This window comes from Arvicanthis niloticus, chromosome 8 (assembly GCF_011762505.2).
Source record: "Arvicanthis niloticus isolate mArvNil1 chromosome 8, mArvNil1.pat.X, whole genome shotgun sequence".
Lineage (NCBI taxonomy): Eukaryota > Metazoa > Chordata > Mammalia > Rodentia > Muridae > Arvicanthis > Arvicanthis niloticus.
In genome coordinates this window covers 41,247,113-41,259,422 of record NC_047665.1, presented here as the reverse complement: position 1 = coordinate 41,259,422, position 12,310 = coordinate 41,247,113, and the positions used below count along the sequence as shown (strand labels likewise).

At 41.1% G+C, this 12,310-nt stretch overlaps 1 protein-coding gene across 6 annotated transcripts in view; it reads left to right on the top strand.

Annotated features, from left to right (window-relative positions):
* Nucleotides 1–12,310, top strand: part of Elmo1 (engulfment and cell motility 1) — a 506,925-nt gene that overhangs the window by 382,084 nt on the left and 112,531 nt on the right. The window lies entirely within an intron of this gene.

Sequence of the window (12,310 nt, the reverse complement as noted above, 5' to 3'; positions counted from 1 at the left end):
GACACATTTCAAAGAAAATGTGTTTAAAACCACATTAGTAAGAATTAACCCTGTGGAAGTGGTGAAAGGAGGAAATGGCGTGGGTACAGGGCTTGAAGCTGCCAGGTTGTATAGCTGACATTTGCATTGAGAAGAGAGATGTCATTCGAATGATCTGCCACTCTTCAGAACCCTAGCCACAGGAGGAAGCATCTCTTCCCTGTGTACTGCTGTTCTCAGTTTCAGAAATGTACAGCCGGGCTCGGTCATGTCCTTGCCCCTTTTCAGGAACCAACATCCAAACTGAAATGTGCTTTTTCAAATCAATTTCAGAGATGAGTTGAGATGTGGACAGAAAGATTTTAGCATCCAGAAAGCATGTGTGAAAGGGCTCTGTGTGACATCTCTCCAACCTCAGAAACCCAGGGGGTTGCAAAGTTACGTTTAAGCACCGGCTCTATATCAGAGCCGGAATGCTCTGCTATCACTCCGCTCCTTGGGGTTTAATTTTCTGATACTAGTGATGAAATTTGCTGTGTTCAGTGGTCACAGACAAGCAAGAGGGCAGTACTGTGAAGGAGCAGTGAGGATCAGCACAGGGAGAGGAAAGGTCACTGCCCTTGCAGACCTCCTAGCCGCAAACTTAAAAATATACATGTCAAGAGGAAGCCCGGGCACAATGCAGAATTCCACAGGAGCTATGATCTTGGCAAGCATGAGAGGGAAGGTGTTGCCTTCAGCTTGGATGCAGAGAGCAGGGCTGAACTTGAGTTTCCATCTCTGCTTAAGATCTATTCTCTTGTCTCCGATGTTTGAGGCTTCACGACTATTGCTTTTTATAAGAATGTGAGTTCTGATCTTATGTCGGAAAAGTGCTGTAGCATACTTGGAATCTCTTATAGGGCAGAGGATAAAGCATCATCATTGAATTTATAAAGAAAACCATGCAAAATAGTGGTATTGGGAACGCCTCGATTAGAGCCTTTAAAAGGCTGCCCTTTTGCTTGAAGAGTGTTGTGCCTCTTCACGTGGAGGTAAAATGGAAACTGCGGTGTCCAAAGTGGGAATCTGTGATAAACTGATAAAGAAACAAAGGAACTAGGAAGGCTCTGCTTGTCTGAGACTTGGGAGAGGGCACTGGATTGAACAGATCTCCTGCTCTGTCCATTGGAGAAACAAGCTGATGCTGGGGGACAGTGAGGATTTCCTGACCGTGGCTGACAGTGCACTGAGGACCTGGCCATCAAGCAGAGCAGTGACCTGTTCCTTAGCTGACGTCCTCTCTAGGCATGCAGGCTGGCCTCTGATCCTGAGGCTACATGTGGTCAGATGCATTGAGTCTCCCACCTGATTAGAGGTGCATGTCTCTGTGGGAGTTAACTCTTCCTGAAGCTTCTCACTCCAGCACCCACTTCAGAACAGGCACAGGTTTGAGGAAGGCTGGTTTCTCGTGGATCCATGTTCAGGAACAGTCATCTTAGAGTGATTCTCAGTCTACCTCTTGCCCCCTCGTTGTACGGGTAGTATCACTTTACATGGGTGGGGTGGGGGGAGAGTGCTGGCACATGTTGGCAAGAATGAGAGAAGAAAGCAGCCTTTTATGGAAGAAGTAAAAACTGTTTCAAGAAATTCTAAAAGTGTAATTCACAACCTATTTTTAGATCCTGGAACTCTTTCAGAAAGCTATGCACCTCCTACCTGCCCCCAAGAAAATATATTTTGCATAACTCTCTCACACTTTGATAACAAGCTGTATCTGGGGAGAAGGAGATGCCTTTCTTGGGTAATAGCAAACAGTTTTTACGCACAAAGTCCTTATCAACTTTTTTCTTTTTCGAGTGTGAATACTAACTACTATAACATCTGCATCTCCATCTCCATCAACCTTACGGGTGTTAGCAGGGAGGCTGACTTCTGAATGAGGTTTGCAATACCATCAGTCCCTGCTGAAATTCAAAGTCTTGAGGTTAGGACTGCAGCTCAGTGGTAGAGGGCTTGCCTAGTGTACATGAGGCCCTGGATCCAATGGCAGCAATGGTACTCTGCTTCCTGAGCTCAGTGAGTTGTTGACCATAGAGTTGTGGGATTCATGCTGCAATTGTTCCTTTGGTGTTAGGGCGGAGGCTGTGCCTGGTGACTGTTCTGCTCATTTCTGAAAGAGAACGCTGCTTTCCACTGCTTCTTCCTGCTGTTCATAGACTATGGAGTATTGAAAAAAATTAGTTAATCTTTTGAAGAGCACAAAGTGATTCAGTAGGAGCGTAAAAGAATATGAAAATGTTAAACCTCATTCATGAAACTAAGTATTGAGTATTTGAAAAACAATTCTTCATTTTTCTCATCAACTGTAATAAAATTGATCACAAGATGATTGCTAACCTTCGATTGTCACTGTGTGCCCAGTACAATTATGTGCTTCAGAAAAAGAAAAAATAATGGGATCCTCACAGTATCACTATTTTAATATATTTTATTACTTCTTTGAGAATTTCATAAAATGCATTTTGATCATACTCACCCCACCCCTCTTATGCTAACTCCTCCCAGATCACTTCTGACCTCTTTAATCCCTCCCAACTTTCAATCCTGTCTGCATTTTTATGATAATCCACTGAAGCCACCTTGTGCTGTACACATACTCATGAGTGTGGAGCATGGTCAACCTACTAGGGGGTGCATCGTTAAAGAAAACTGACTCTCTGACCCGAAATGCCATCAACCGTCTGTAGCTCAACAGTTAGGTATTGGGGCTCATAAGCCTCTCCCCATCCATGCTAGACTGCTGACTGGCTTGCTCCTTTGAATGTCTTGTGCAGGAGCCACAGCCACTGTGAGACCAGTACAGTGGGGTCCTGGCAGGTCTACAAGAGACTTTCACTCTGCTCCTCTCTGATCCTGGGCTTTCACAGTGCTTCCTGCTCCCTCTTCTTCAATGTCCTTGAGCATTGGCTGGGGAGTATTTCAGATGTGGAAATGTGCTGTTTGCACATGCGTGTTCCACTGACACACATGCACATCATTCTAATCAGCTGTGAATTTCTGCATTAATTACTGTCCATTGCATAAAGAAACTTCTCTGGTGAGAACTGAGAGTTGCATTAACGCAGGGAATAAACAGACAAAGTAACAAGGAGTTTGACACATGTTCATTTAGCAAAATCTTACTATTAATAATTACATTCCAGGGGCCTAACTGGACTTTGAAGGGTCTGCAGAGACAATGTCTCTCTTTCTTTGTATACCAGGGCTGGCCTAGACCTCACAGAGATCCATCTACCTTTGACTTCTGAGTACTGGGATTAGTGATGTATGCCACCATCCCAGCCTGGGCTATTTTTAATGCCTGTTTCATAGATGAAAATATTGAGCCAATAAAATATTATAGAACTTGCCTAGTTTATCCTTCTAAAAACTCGTAAGTTCCTGGCTTCATACATTGGCTTATTAAGTGCTGAATTCATAGATAGAAAGAAGGTGAGTAGATGGGGAAGAAGCGTTTGTCAGTTTGTCAGTTTGTCAGTCTGTCTGATTGGAGTCAGCCTGCTGATGGCAGAATTAAGCAACCATCACAATTTAAATCAAGTGAAATGGCACTCTGAAATGGCTGGTTGCAGGACTAATAATACCATCAAGGAAGAGCATTTCGAGCTAAGCAAACTAAGCATGAACTGTCACCAAGTGCCCCTTTGGGTAGCCCCCTTATATTATTGTATGATGCATAGCTGCTGCCATGTCTATATCACTGGATTAAAGTGGTGTAGAAAATGAGCTTTACTGGGAGCTGGGGAGAAGCTTCAGGGTCCCAGTGTTGCCCATTGTTCCCTTACCTTGTGTATCCCAGAAATGACTTGCAGTGACCAGAGCAGTTGTACCAATGGAGCAGGGATTTGTCCTATGCTTGGGAATCACCTGAGTTCTGAAACACACACACACACACACACACACACACACACACACACACACACACTGATGAAGCAACCAAGGCCCCACAGAAGAGTAGTCTTATAAATCATTTGATAAAATTGTTTTCAAAGCACATTCCACAGAGTTTTAGGGAGAGCTGAGAGCTGTTTACTTATTGTAGAGCCCATGGGGCAGATGGACCCTCCTCTCCCACACCCACAGAGCATCTCCACGTCTGTTTTATAAACTAACATCCACAATGAAAATGCATTCATAAAAAACGAAAGAGAAAAGGTTAGCTTACCAGGAAGAAAAATAAAAACTATTGATCTTGTCAAAATTTCCCATTCAGCACATAAAATCAAAGATCAGTACCGTCAGGAAGCTTGCAATGCCAAGTGGGATGGAAATCTGTCGTGGTTTGCTTAGCAAACCTGAGCAAGCTGCTATCTGTGCCTAATATTCTGAACATCCTAGTATGCCATACTAGGTATGAACGTTTTAATAATTTCAGAAAAAAAAACTATGTTAGCAGATATCTTTATGGGCCAGTATTCTCCAATACAAAGTATATGCAAGTTATATATGAGTTTAAAGCTGCTCATAGTCACCTTAAGAAACAGGTCAGGTAGTTTCAGTAAGATATTCCTGAACCCACCATGTCTGACATGTCATTTTAGTATAATTATAAAATTAATAGCAAATATTTATATTGAATTATTCATGTTAGATATTTGATGTTTTCTTTGAATTCTTATAGCCCAGCCCAATTTGAGTATATATTTTCACTTTTATTTTGGTTTTTGTTTCTTAAAAATTATGATAGGAAAGGCAGATTTGCGCGTAAGTTATTCCGCACGCATTTCCTAGTAACTGAATTGAGCTTCTGGTGATTTGGGGGTCTGTTCTTTTTTTAATTTTAAACTAGTTCAAATCAAATGAAATAGAGATTTATTTGCATAGTCATGCTCACCTCCACAACACTATTGGTCAGACTGGGCCACATAGCATTCTGAGCAGACACTGGGCCATTCACTCCTGGGAACCCATCATCATGCTACAGTGTCTGTTCTCGCTTCCTTCCATGAAGCTTCTGGAAGACTGATCTGGAAACAGAACCTGGGATCTGGTTTTCATAAACACATATAAGCATTGCCCTTATCGGTGGCTTATCTGCTACATGGCAGACTTGCCTTACAGCTATGTCTTGATCTTGATTGCATTGTTCGACATGGGGAATTAAAAGCATGCAGAAATCAACACTGCTCCTTCTATAACGTCTTTCAGTCCCTAAATATCTTGTCCTTTAATCATACCTCCCTTGTCATCGTGCTTTTCCTGCTGTTACAACAGAACACCCAAGACTGGGTAATTTGTGGTGAAAAGAAATACATTTCATAATTGTAGAGACTACAAAGTGCAATGAGGTGCCAGTATTTGATGAGGCCGTCACATGAGAGAGCATACTCTATTCTACCTTCTTCTATCTAGCCATTCCTACCCCTTATGTCCGTTCCTGGCCTGAATTGCCTCCCCAAGACCCAAGTAACATCAACATCTGAATTAGAGGATTAAGATTTTAATACAGGAACTTTGGTAAACACATTCCAACACTGGCATTTCTCAATTCAGGATAGAATGTGGATTTAATTTCAATTATATGCAAACCATTCTCAAGAAGGTAACTCCATGGCAAACAGATAATTCTTTACAAAGGTGAGTACAAATGAAGACCAAGAGCAGTTTAATTGCTATTATCCTTTTCAATTCCTCAGTTTGTTTAGCTGGAAAGTAGTGACTTTATTGACTTGATCTTAAAATTCTTTACCTTCAACACCAGATGTTTCCTAGGTCTCTATCTCCTTACAAGGGATATTTTAAATGTAAAACTAACCTTGAGTGGTCAAACTTTTTAATAGTAAAGTAAAAAAAAAACATACTGATAAGGTTTCTTAGCCTAGTCCCAACCTCTGAAAATGTTCCAAATTGATGGTTTCAGCCAAATCTGGTGACTAGAAGAATGAAGTCCACTCTAAGCTCTGTCCTCTCCCACCTCCCTGAAATAAAGAGCATCAGTTACAGGTACACAGAAAGAACAAATTCCATATGGCACAATAATATCTGAAGTTCAGGGAAACCTTCTGGTCCAAAAGTCTCCATCTCTTGCGTGTAGCACACAATCCCCATGGAGAATGTCTCCTGTGCTTCAACACTAAACAGGTATTTCTTGAAATGAATTGTGTGTTTTGCTTATGACTTCTCCATCATTATTGATTGACTGGACTTTTTCCCTGAGGCAGCACCAGCAGGCTAGGCAAATGAAACTTTGGGTAGGGTTGACTCTAACTGAAGAATGAGTCACTTGGCATATCTGCTGGTCTTTGACCAAGCCAAAAGCTAAAATGATGGAAGAAAGTGGTTTGGGATTTAAGTGAGTGCAGACGCACTAACACACAGCTGTCTGTCACACACATAAGATTAGCGTTACAGCACTAATCTCAGAGTTACTACAATGTCTGAAGTCGGCTTATTTGATGCTTTATCTCGAGAGAACTAAGAGAGTTAGTTCTTACAGCACAAATGTATAATCTAAGGCCTCAGGTTATGCCTCTAGATTATTACCTAACTCTTACAAGTTACCTGACCTGTCTTCTTCAGCATCTTTATGTGGATAAGGGCAAGTTTAGACCTCATGATGTATATGCAAAATAGGTGTTGAATTTTCTGAATATTCTGCACCTATTATGTTCCAGTGATTCTAGCCATCTTTTCAGTGTACCTAGCTAGAGCCTCTGAATCCTTCTTAACACAGAACCATGCCAGCTGCAGCCGAAATCAGAATTGGCTAATAGCTGAAGTCCTGTCCTCTTTTTTTCTACTCCAATGCCTTAGTCAAGACTCTGCCATGGAGCACACTGGGAATTTTCATCAGTGCCGGGCTTCAGAGATAAGGTGGTGTCAGCTCTATCCTCATCCTCTTGCTCAGCTGCCCTGTAGAGGTACTGCAAACTGACAGGGAGTGCTGTAGGCTGGCACTTTGGGAGCTCACTTTTCTTTGCCTTTGAGCTGTAAGTGATGAGAGACCTGTCAAGAAAAACGGTTCGCTGGCATCATTCCCAGACCTGGAAGCATAATGAAATAAAGTTTCATTCTGACTCAGTTGGAATTCTTGCCGCTGAACATTAAAGATAGCATCTGGAGCATTTCTACAATCCACTCTCCTGGTGGGAAAGAAGCACTCATTAGTTAATGGAACTTGGACCTTCCTACTGGCAGCCCAAGTCAAAGGCCCTCAGAGCAACTCATTTCAAACCAGAGACACCCAGGCCACACCCTAGCACATACAGTAGACCCTACCCTGTCCTGTGGACCAACCACTTGAAATGTATATTTCAGAGGTTTTACCATGAACAGAGAGTAATAACAAAATGGTTCTGCAATCTAGCCACACTGTTTATGTCCCCTAGGTCAGGACAACTTCTCAGTGCCAAAGGCTCTGCACTTGAGAGTTGGAATCAAGGCATAAGAACATCATTTTTTATTGCCTTGGGCCTTGTTCCGACATCTCTGCAAAGGCCAGATCAAAAACAGCGTCTTTAGGAACATCTTCTGCTTTTTCTGAAATGTCCCGAGAACTGTGTAGATGGGCTTGGTAAATTCTCTGGAACCTTGGGTTCCTTGCTTGTAAAACTGGAAGCAAAGGCATAGTTCTTATAGAGAGGTAGAACAAAGAAATTAAAGAAAAATAATGTCTGTGTGAGTATTGCTGTGCAGTTGTGTGTGTGCGTGTGTACGCGCTCGTACTTGCGTGCTGTATGAGTCAAGCAGGGTTGATTCCATTCACACTCAGGTTGAAGCTGCCTATTTGTTTGCACCTCATTGCAGAATGGCTGCTTTTGTTGTTGAAGACTCTCCATTCTCATACCATTTTGTACACCCATATAGAAGCCCTCTACTTAAAATAGCAGTGGAAGCCACTCAGACAGCTGGAATAAAACTTAGAGGCAAGATGCTGGAGTCAAATCAGAGTTTAGCTATCAGATAAGATTTAGGTTCCTCCATCACTCCCTCTCTAATTGGTCATTTCTTTTCTCATATTGCTACTATACTGATACTGTTATCATTCATTGACATACATGAATGTTTAGAGTGCCACATGCCACATGTAATATATCACTTTATATATATATATATATATATATCATTACATTATATATTTATTTTTCCCCAAATCTCCTGTCTTCTAACAACTGGGCCTTGTTTATTGCAGCAGAATTATTAAAAGTCTGTTTGTAGATCCAAAATAGCAACAGCTCAGGGCTGGTGATGTTTTTCTCCCTAACTTTGGAAACCAGTCAACATCAAACAGGCTTGTGTTCCTAGGGAGATGCTATGTGGCATTCCAAGACACTACGACCTGAAGTACTGTCAGTGGCTTTTACATTTGTAAGTCAGCATGTTCTTGCTCGGCAGAGAGACCATAAATCTCTCTGATAGCCTAGCCTTGGCCATCCTGCTCTACCTGCACCTTTCTTCTTGAAGACAGAGTCAGACTTTGGAAATGCACACCTTTAGTTGTTCTGTGAGCATCTTCCCTCTTGCTTTTCTCCCTCCCTCATCTTTCACATGCAGCACACCCCTGATTTTTGTATATGTCAGGAGAGGAGAAGGGGTAATATAAAAATCTTTCATTTCTCTTTTTCTCTTTAATATAAACCCACAAAGTGTTAGACCTTAAGGAAGCCTGAGCTGAGAGAAGACATGCAGATGACTGGAGTCCACCTGTTTTGACAGCCTGGGCTCAGTGGGCCTGTGGCAGGAAGGGGAGGGGATTGCCTTATTACAGGAAAGGAACAGTGCCCCAGAGAAAATAATGACATTCTGTTGCCAATAGGAGCAAAGTTTACATTTTCTTGCACTCTTAGTTTATTCACCAACTGGTCTTTGCTTAATATCAAACACTTATCAGGTATCATAACCTCGGGATTGGAGGTTGTGAATACCTGTGGATTATCCCACCTTGATATTTAATTTTTTTTCAGACAATCAGCTTTACCATTCAGATTTCTCAGAATATGGAGGTTATGATGAGAAAAAAAAGAGTCCAACAAGTCACATTCGCTTGTATATTCACTAAGGCATTTGCTTGTGCATTCATTTCCATTCCACTTAAATAATAGGAAAAAGTAGCTACTTAAATAAAATAGGGCCCTGATAAGAGTTAATTAGAAACCAACTTAAAAGTGATAGATGAACAAGCTGGCCAATAGCTGTCTTGCCTCTGTCTTCTCTTCCAAATAAACAAGAAATTAAACTGTGAAAGTGAACTCAAGTCATCTGCTAGCCTAGTTTTACATAGCAAGCTACATAATAAAGCCTGGATGATCCCAACGCTCTCCACTATACCAAAGACCAAAGTTGGCTGAACTGTCAGAATTGTTAACTAAAAACTGTCTTGAGAGAAACTTTATAGCCATGGTGATCTATAACTATTGTGACTCCATATCACTGTAAAAAAAAAAAAAAGTGTAAACAACAATTGGCATGAAAGCCTCCCATCCCAAAGTTTGAGCACTGTAGCTAAATGACCAGCAAATGCACCGACTGTTTGTGGCCTTTGTCGGTCTCATACCTGGTATAACTGTCCTTTATAAACTTAATCCCTGTCATGTGCTTCAAGCTAGACCAATATCAGAAACACGTCCTTGAAGGTAGGAGGTTTTTGTTTTCCGTGTACTGGATATATTACATATCTAATAATCTCTACTACAAGGTTGCTCAAATCGTTTATTTAGCTTTTACCGTAGATATGATTTTTAAATTATCATACGGCATGGCATGGCAGGCAACAGGATTTTATGAAGAGTAAATATCACTACATTGAAAGAAGTAAGCCCTAGGATGAGAAGACTTCATTCTCAGCCTCTCCCCAGAGTTTTCAAAGCAACGTTAAAAGGCACAGTATCTCCTAAAAATGCAGGAAGAGACACGTAAGAGCTTTGGCTTCATTATTCTCCGTTTAACAAATAGACTGATCTTCACATCCACCGAGGTCCTATTCCCAGGCTTTCACTTCAGAGGCAAAGTTAATAGTTGCACCAGTCATCACTTAGACAGTCAATCTTTAGTATTAGGACTTTTACATTAAAAAGGAAAACATCGTTGATCCTATTAAAGGTGGAAAATATTATTGTAAAATTTCCAGCTGTTTAAGGAGGGCTTATTTGTGCTTTTTTAAATGAGTGAGTATGGACCTCTAGTCATTATTGAATATATGCAAGTTACATTTAAAAGTGTGACATGGCATTTTCATCCTAAAATGCCAATATTAAAACATACTGAAAATTATATTATTTAAAATGGTTTTGATTTCAGCAAAACATTTTTCCTTATTCTTTTACACATAGACATATATATATATATATATATATATATATATATATATATATTTGAATGATGGTTAGTATATATTTTCAACTTTCCAGAATCTAGAATCATCTTGGAGATGGTTCTTTGAGCATCCATGGTCGGGGGTGGGTTCTTTAATTCATTACTTGAAGCATGAAGCCCCACGCATTGTGAATGACACCATGCTCTGCCTGGCCCGTGTGACTGCATGTGTGGAGAAAGGGAGCTGAGCAGCAGTGTGCATCTGTTGCCCAGTTTCTTTTCTGCCTGTGCTATGTGACCAGTCCCCTCAGCTCCTGCCACTGTGACTCCCTTTCATGAGGGACTATAACCTAGACTGCTGAGTCAGCACAAGACCTTTCTTGTTTAAGTTGCTTTTGTTGGGATATTTTGTGACATCAGCAAGAACAGAAACTAAAACCAAGGGGCCCCTTGATTTTTGAGACTAGGAAGCTGAGAGGGTACACTCTAGAAGGCAGTTGCTACATGGCCTCAAGAGATCAAAAACATTCTCTTGGACAGGTTCTTGTTTGTTTCGCAAGCAGCAAATCGAGGGTCTCAGAAGTCCCATGTCTCTCTGTAGAGCTGTTTTTCTGCATCTTAGAGAAGTAACTGATATAGACATGAGGCTCTCGTAGAAGATTATCAAGGAGTAGTCTCTTAACTGCTGGGCTTAGTCATACAGAATAGGAAAATTCTTCAATAATTGGCTTGTCTACAAGCCAGCATGGGGTCTGAGGTCTTGGAGTCTCAAGAGCAGCTTTCCAGGAAGAAGAATCTGTCATCTTGTATGTTTCAGAACTGGCAAAAACCTGTCCTGAGAATTTTAGCACCTGGGGGGGATGTTTTAGAGCTATTTTGTAATCTGGATGCATGCTTCAGGTTGATACGCTAGAGTACTAACCTTGCAATGATCATATTTAGAGATTATGTTAAATTGAAATCCAAAGATGGCTTCTAGTTCAGTATTATTGATGTTTATATACAAAAGACAAGTGTGTCTGTCAAGACCTGAATTCATAAAAGGAAGATAATATGAAGACATACAGGGAGAGCACAGCCATCTACTACTCTGAGGAGAAAGGCCCGGGGTCTCCCCATAGCCCTCAAGAGGAACCAGCCTTCCTGACACTTTGATCTCAGGGTCCCAGCCTCCAGAGCTATGAGAATGGTTCCTGTTGCTATCGTGCAGTCTGTGATTTTTATTATGTTGTCTTAGCACACAGCTACAGTGGTCCTGAAAGCATAGCTTCTTCTGATGAACTTTCCTAAGTCTCATTATTTATTATTGCTGTATTTCCCTTTACTGGTCATTAGGACACATTTGTCTTGCTCCCCAGAGACTCTCCTATTCTGAAGTGCAGAGCTCAGGAGAACAGTCAAGAGCAAGTCTGAGTACCCGGGTGTGCTATATGACTAGCTATGCTACCTTTACTTGAATGGGCTTATTTGCAGAATCAAACTTTGGAAGCTACATGGTCAGTTGGCCTTGCTGCTGAACCTCACAGCAGAAAGCTCACCTTTTTCATGCACTCCAGGAACCAAGCCCAGGAAACTGTGGTATTCACCTTTGAGCTGGGTCTTCCACATAACTAACACAATAGAGCAAATCTGCTCGCCTGTTAGGATGCATAGTTTTGTCAACTTGACACAATCCAGAATCACCTAAGAGGATCATTCTGTAAGGGATTGTCCAGATCAGGCTGGAGCACATCTGTGCAGAATTGGTTTTTCACCTTTCAATATGCACTAACATTTTAGTACTTTAATCATTAAAGTGAATTCTTGGAATATATTTTTCTAAAATAATTATATAAAATAACACCCTTTCAAGTGTTGACACAAAGAAGGAGTAAAGAAGTTTTAAGAGTAGGCCTTTCACTCGTGACTTTATTAGAGGAACATATGTAGGGATTTATTTTGGCCGTATTTAAAGCAGTGATTATCGCCCATTGCTGCACACAGTAATCACCTTGAGAAGAGCTAACAAATGAAAATAACAAAAATTGGAAGAGTAATA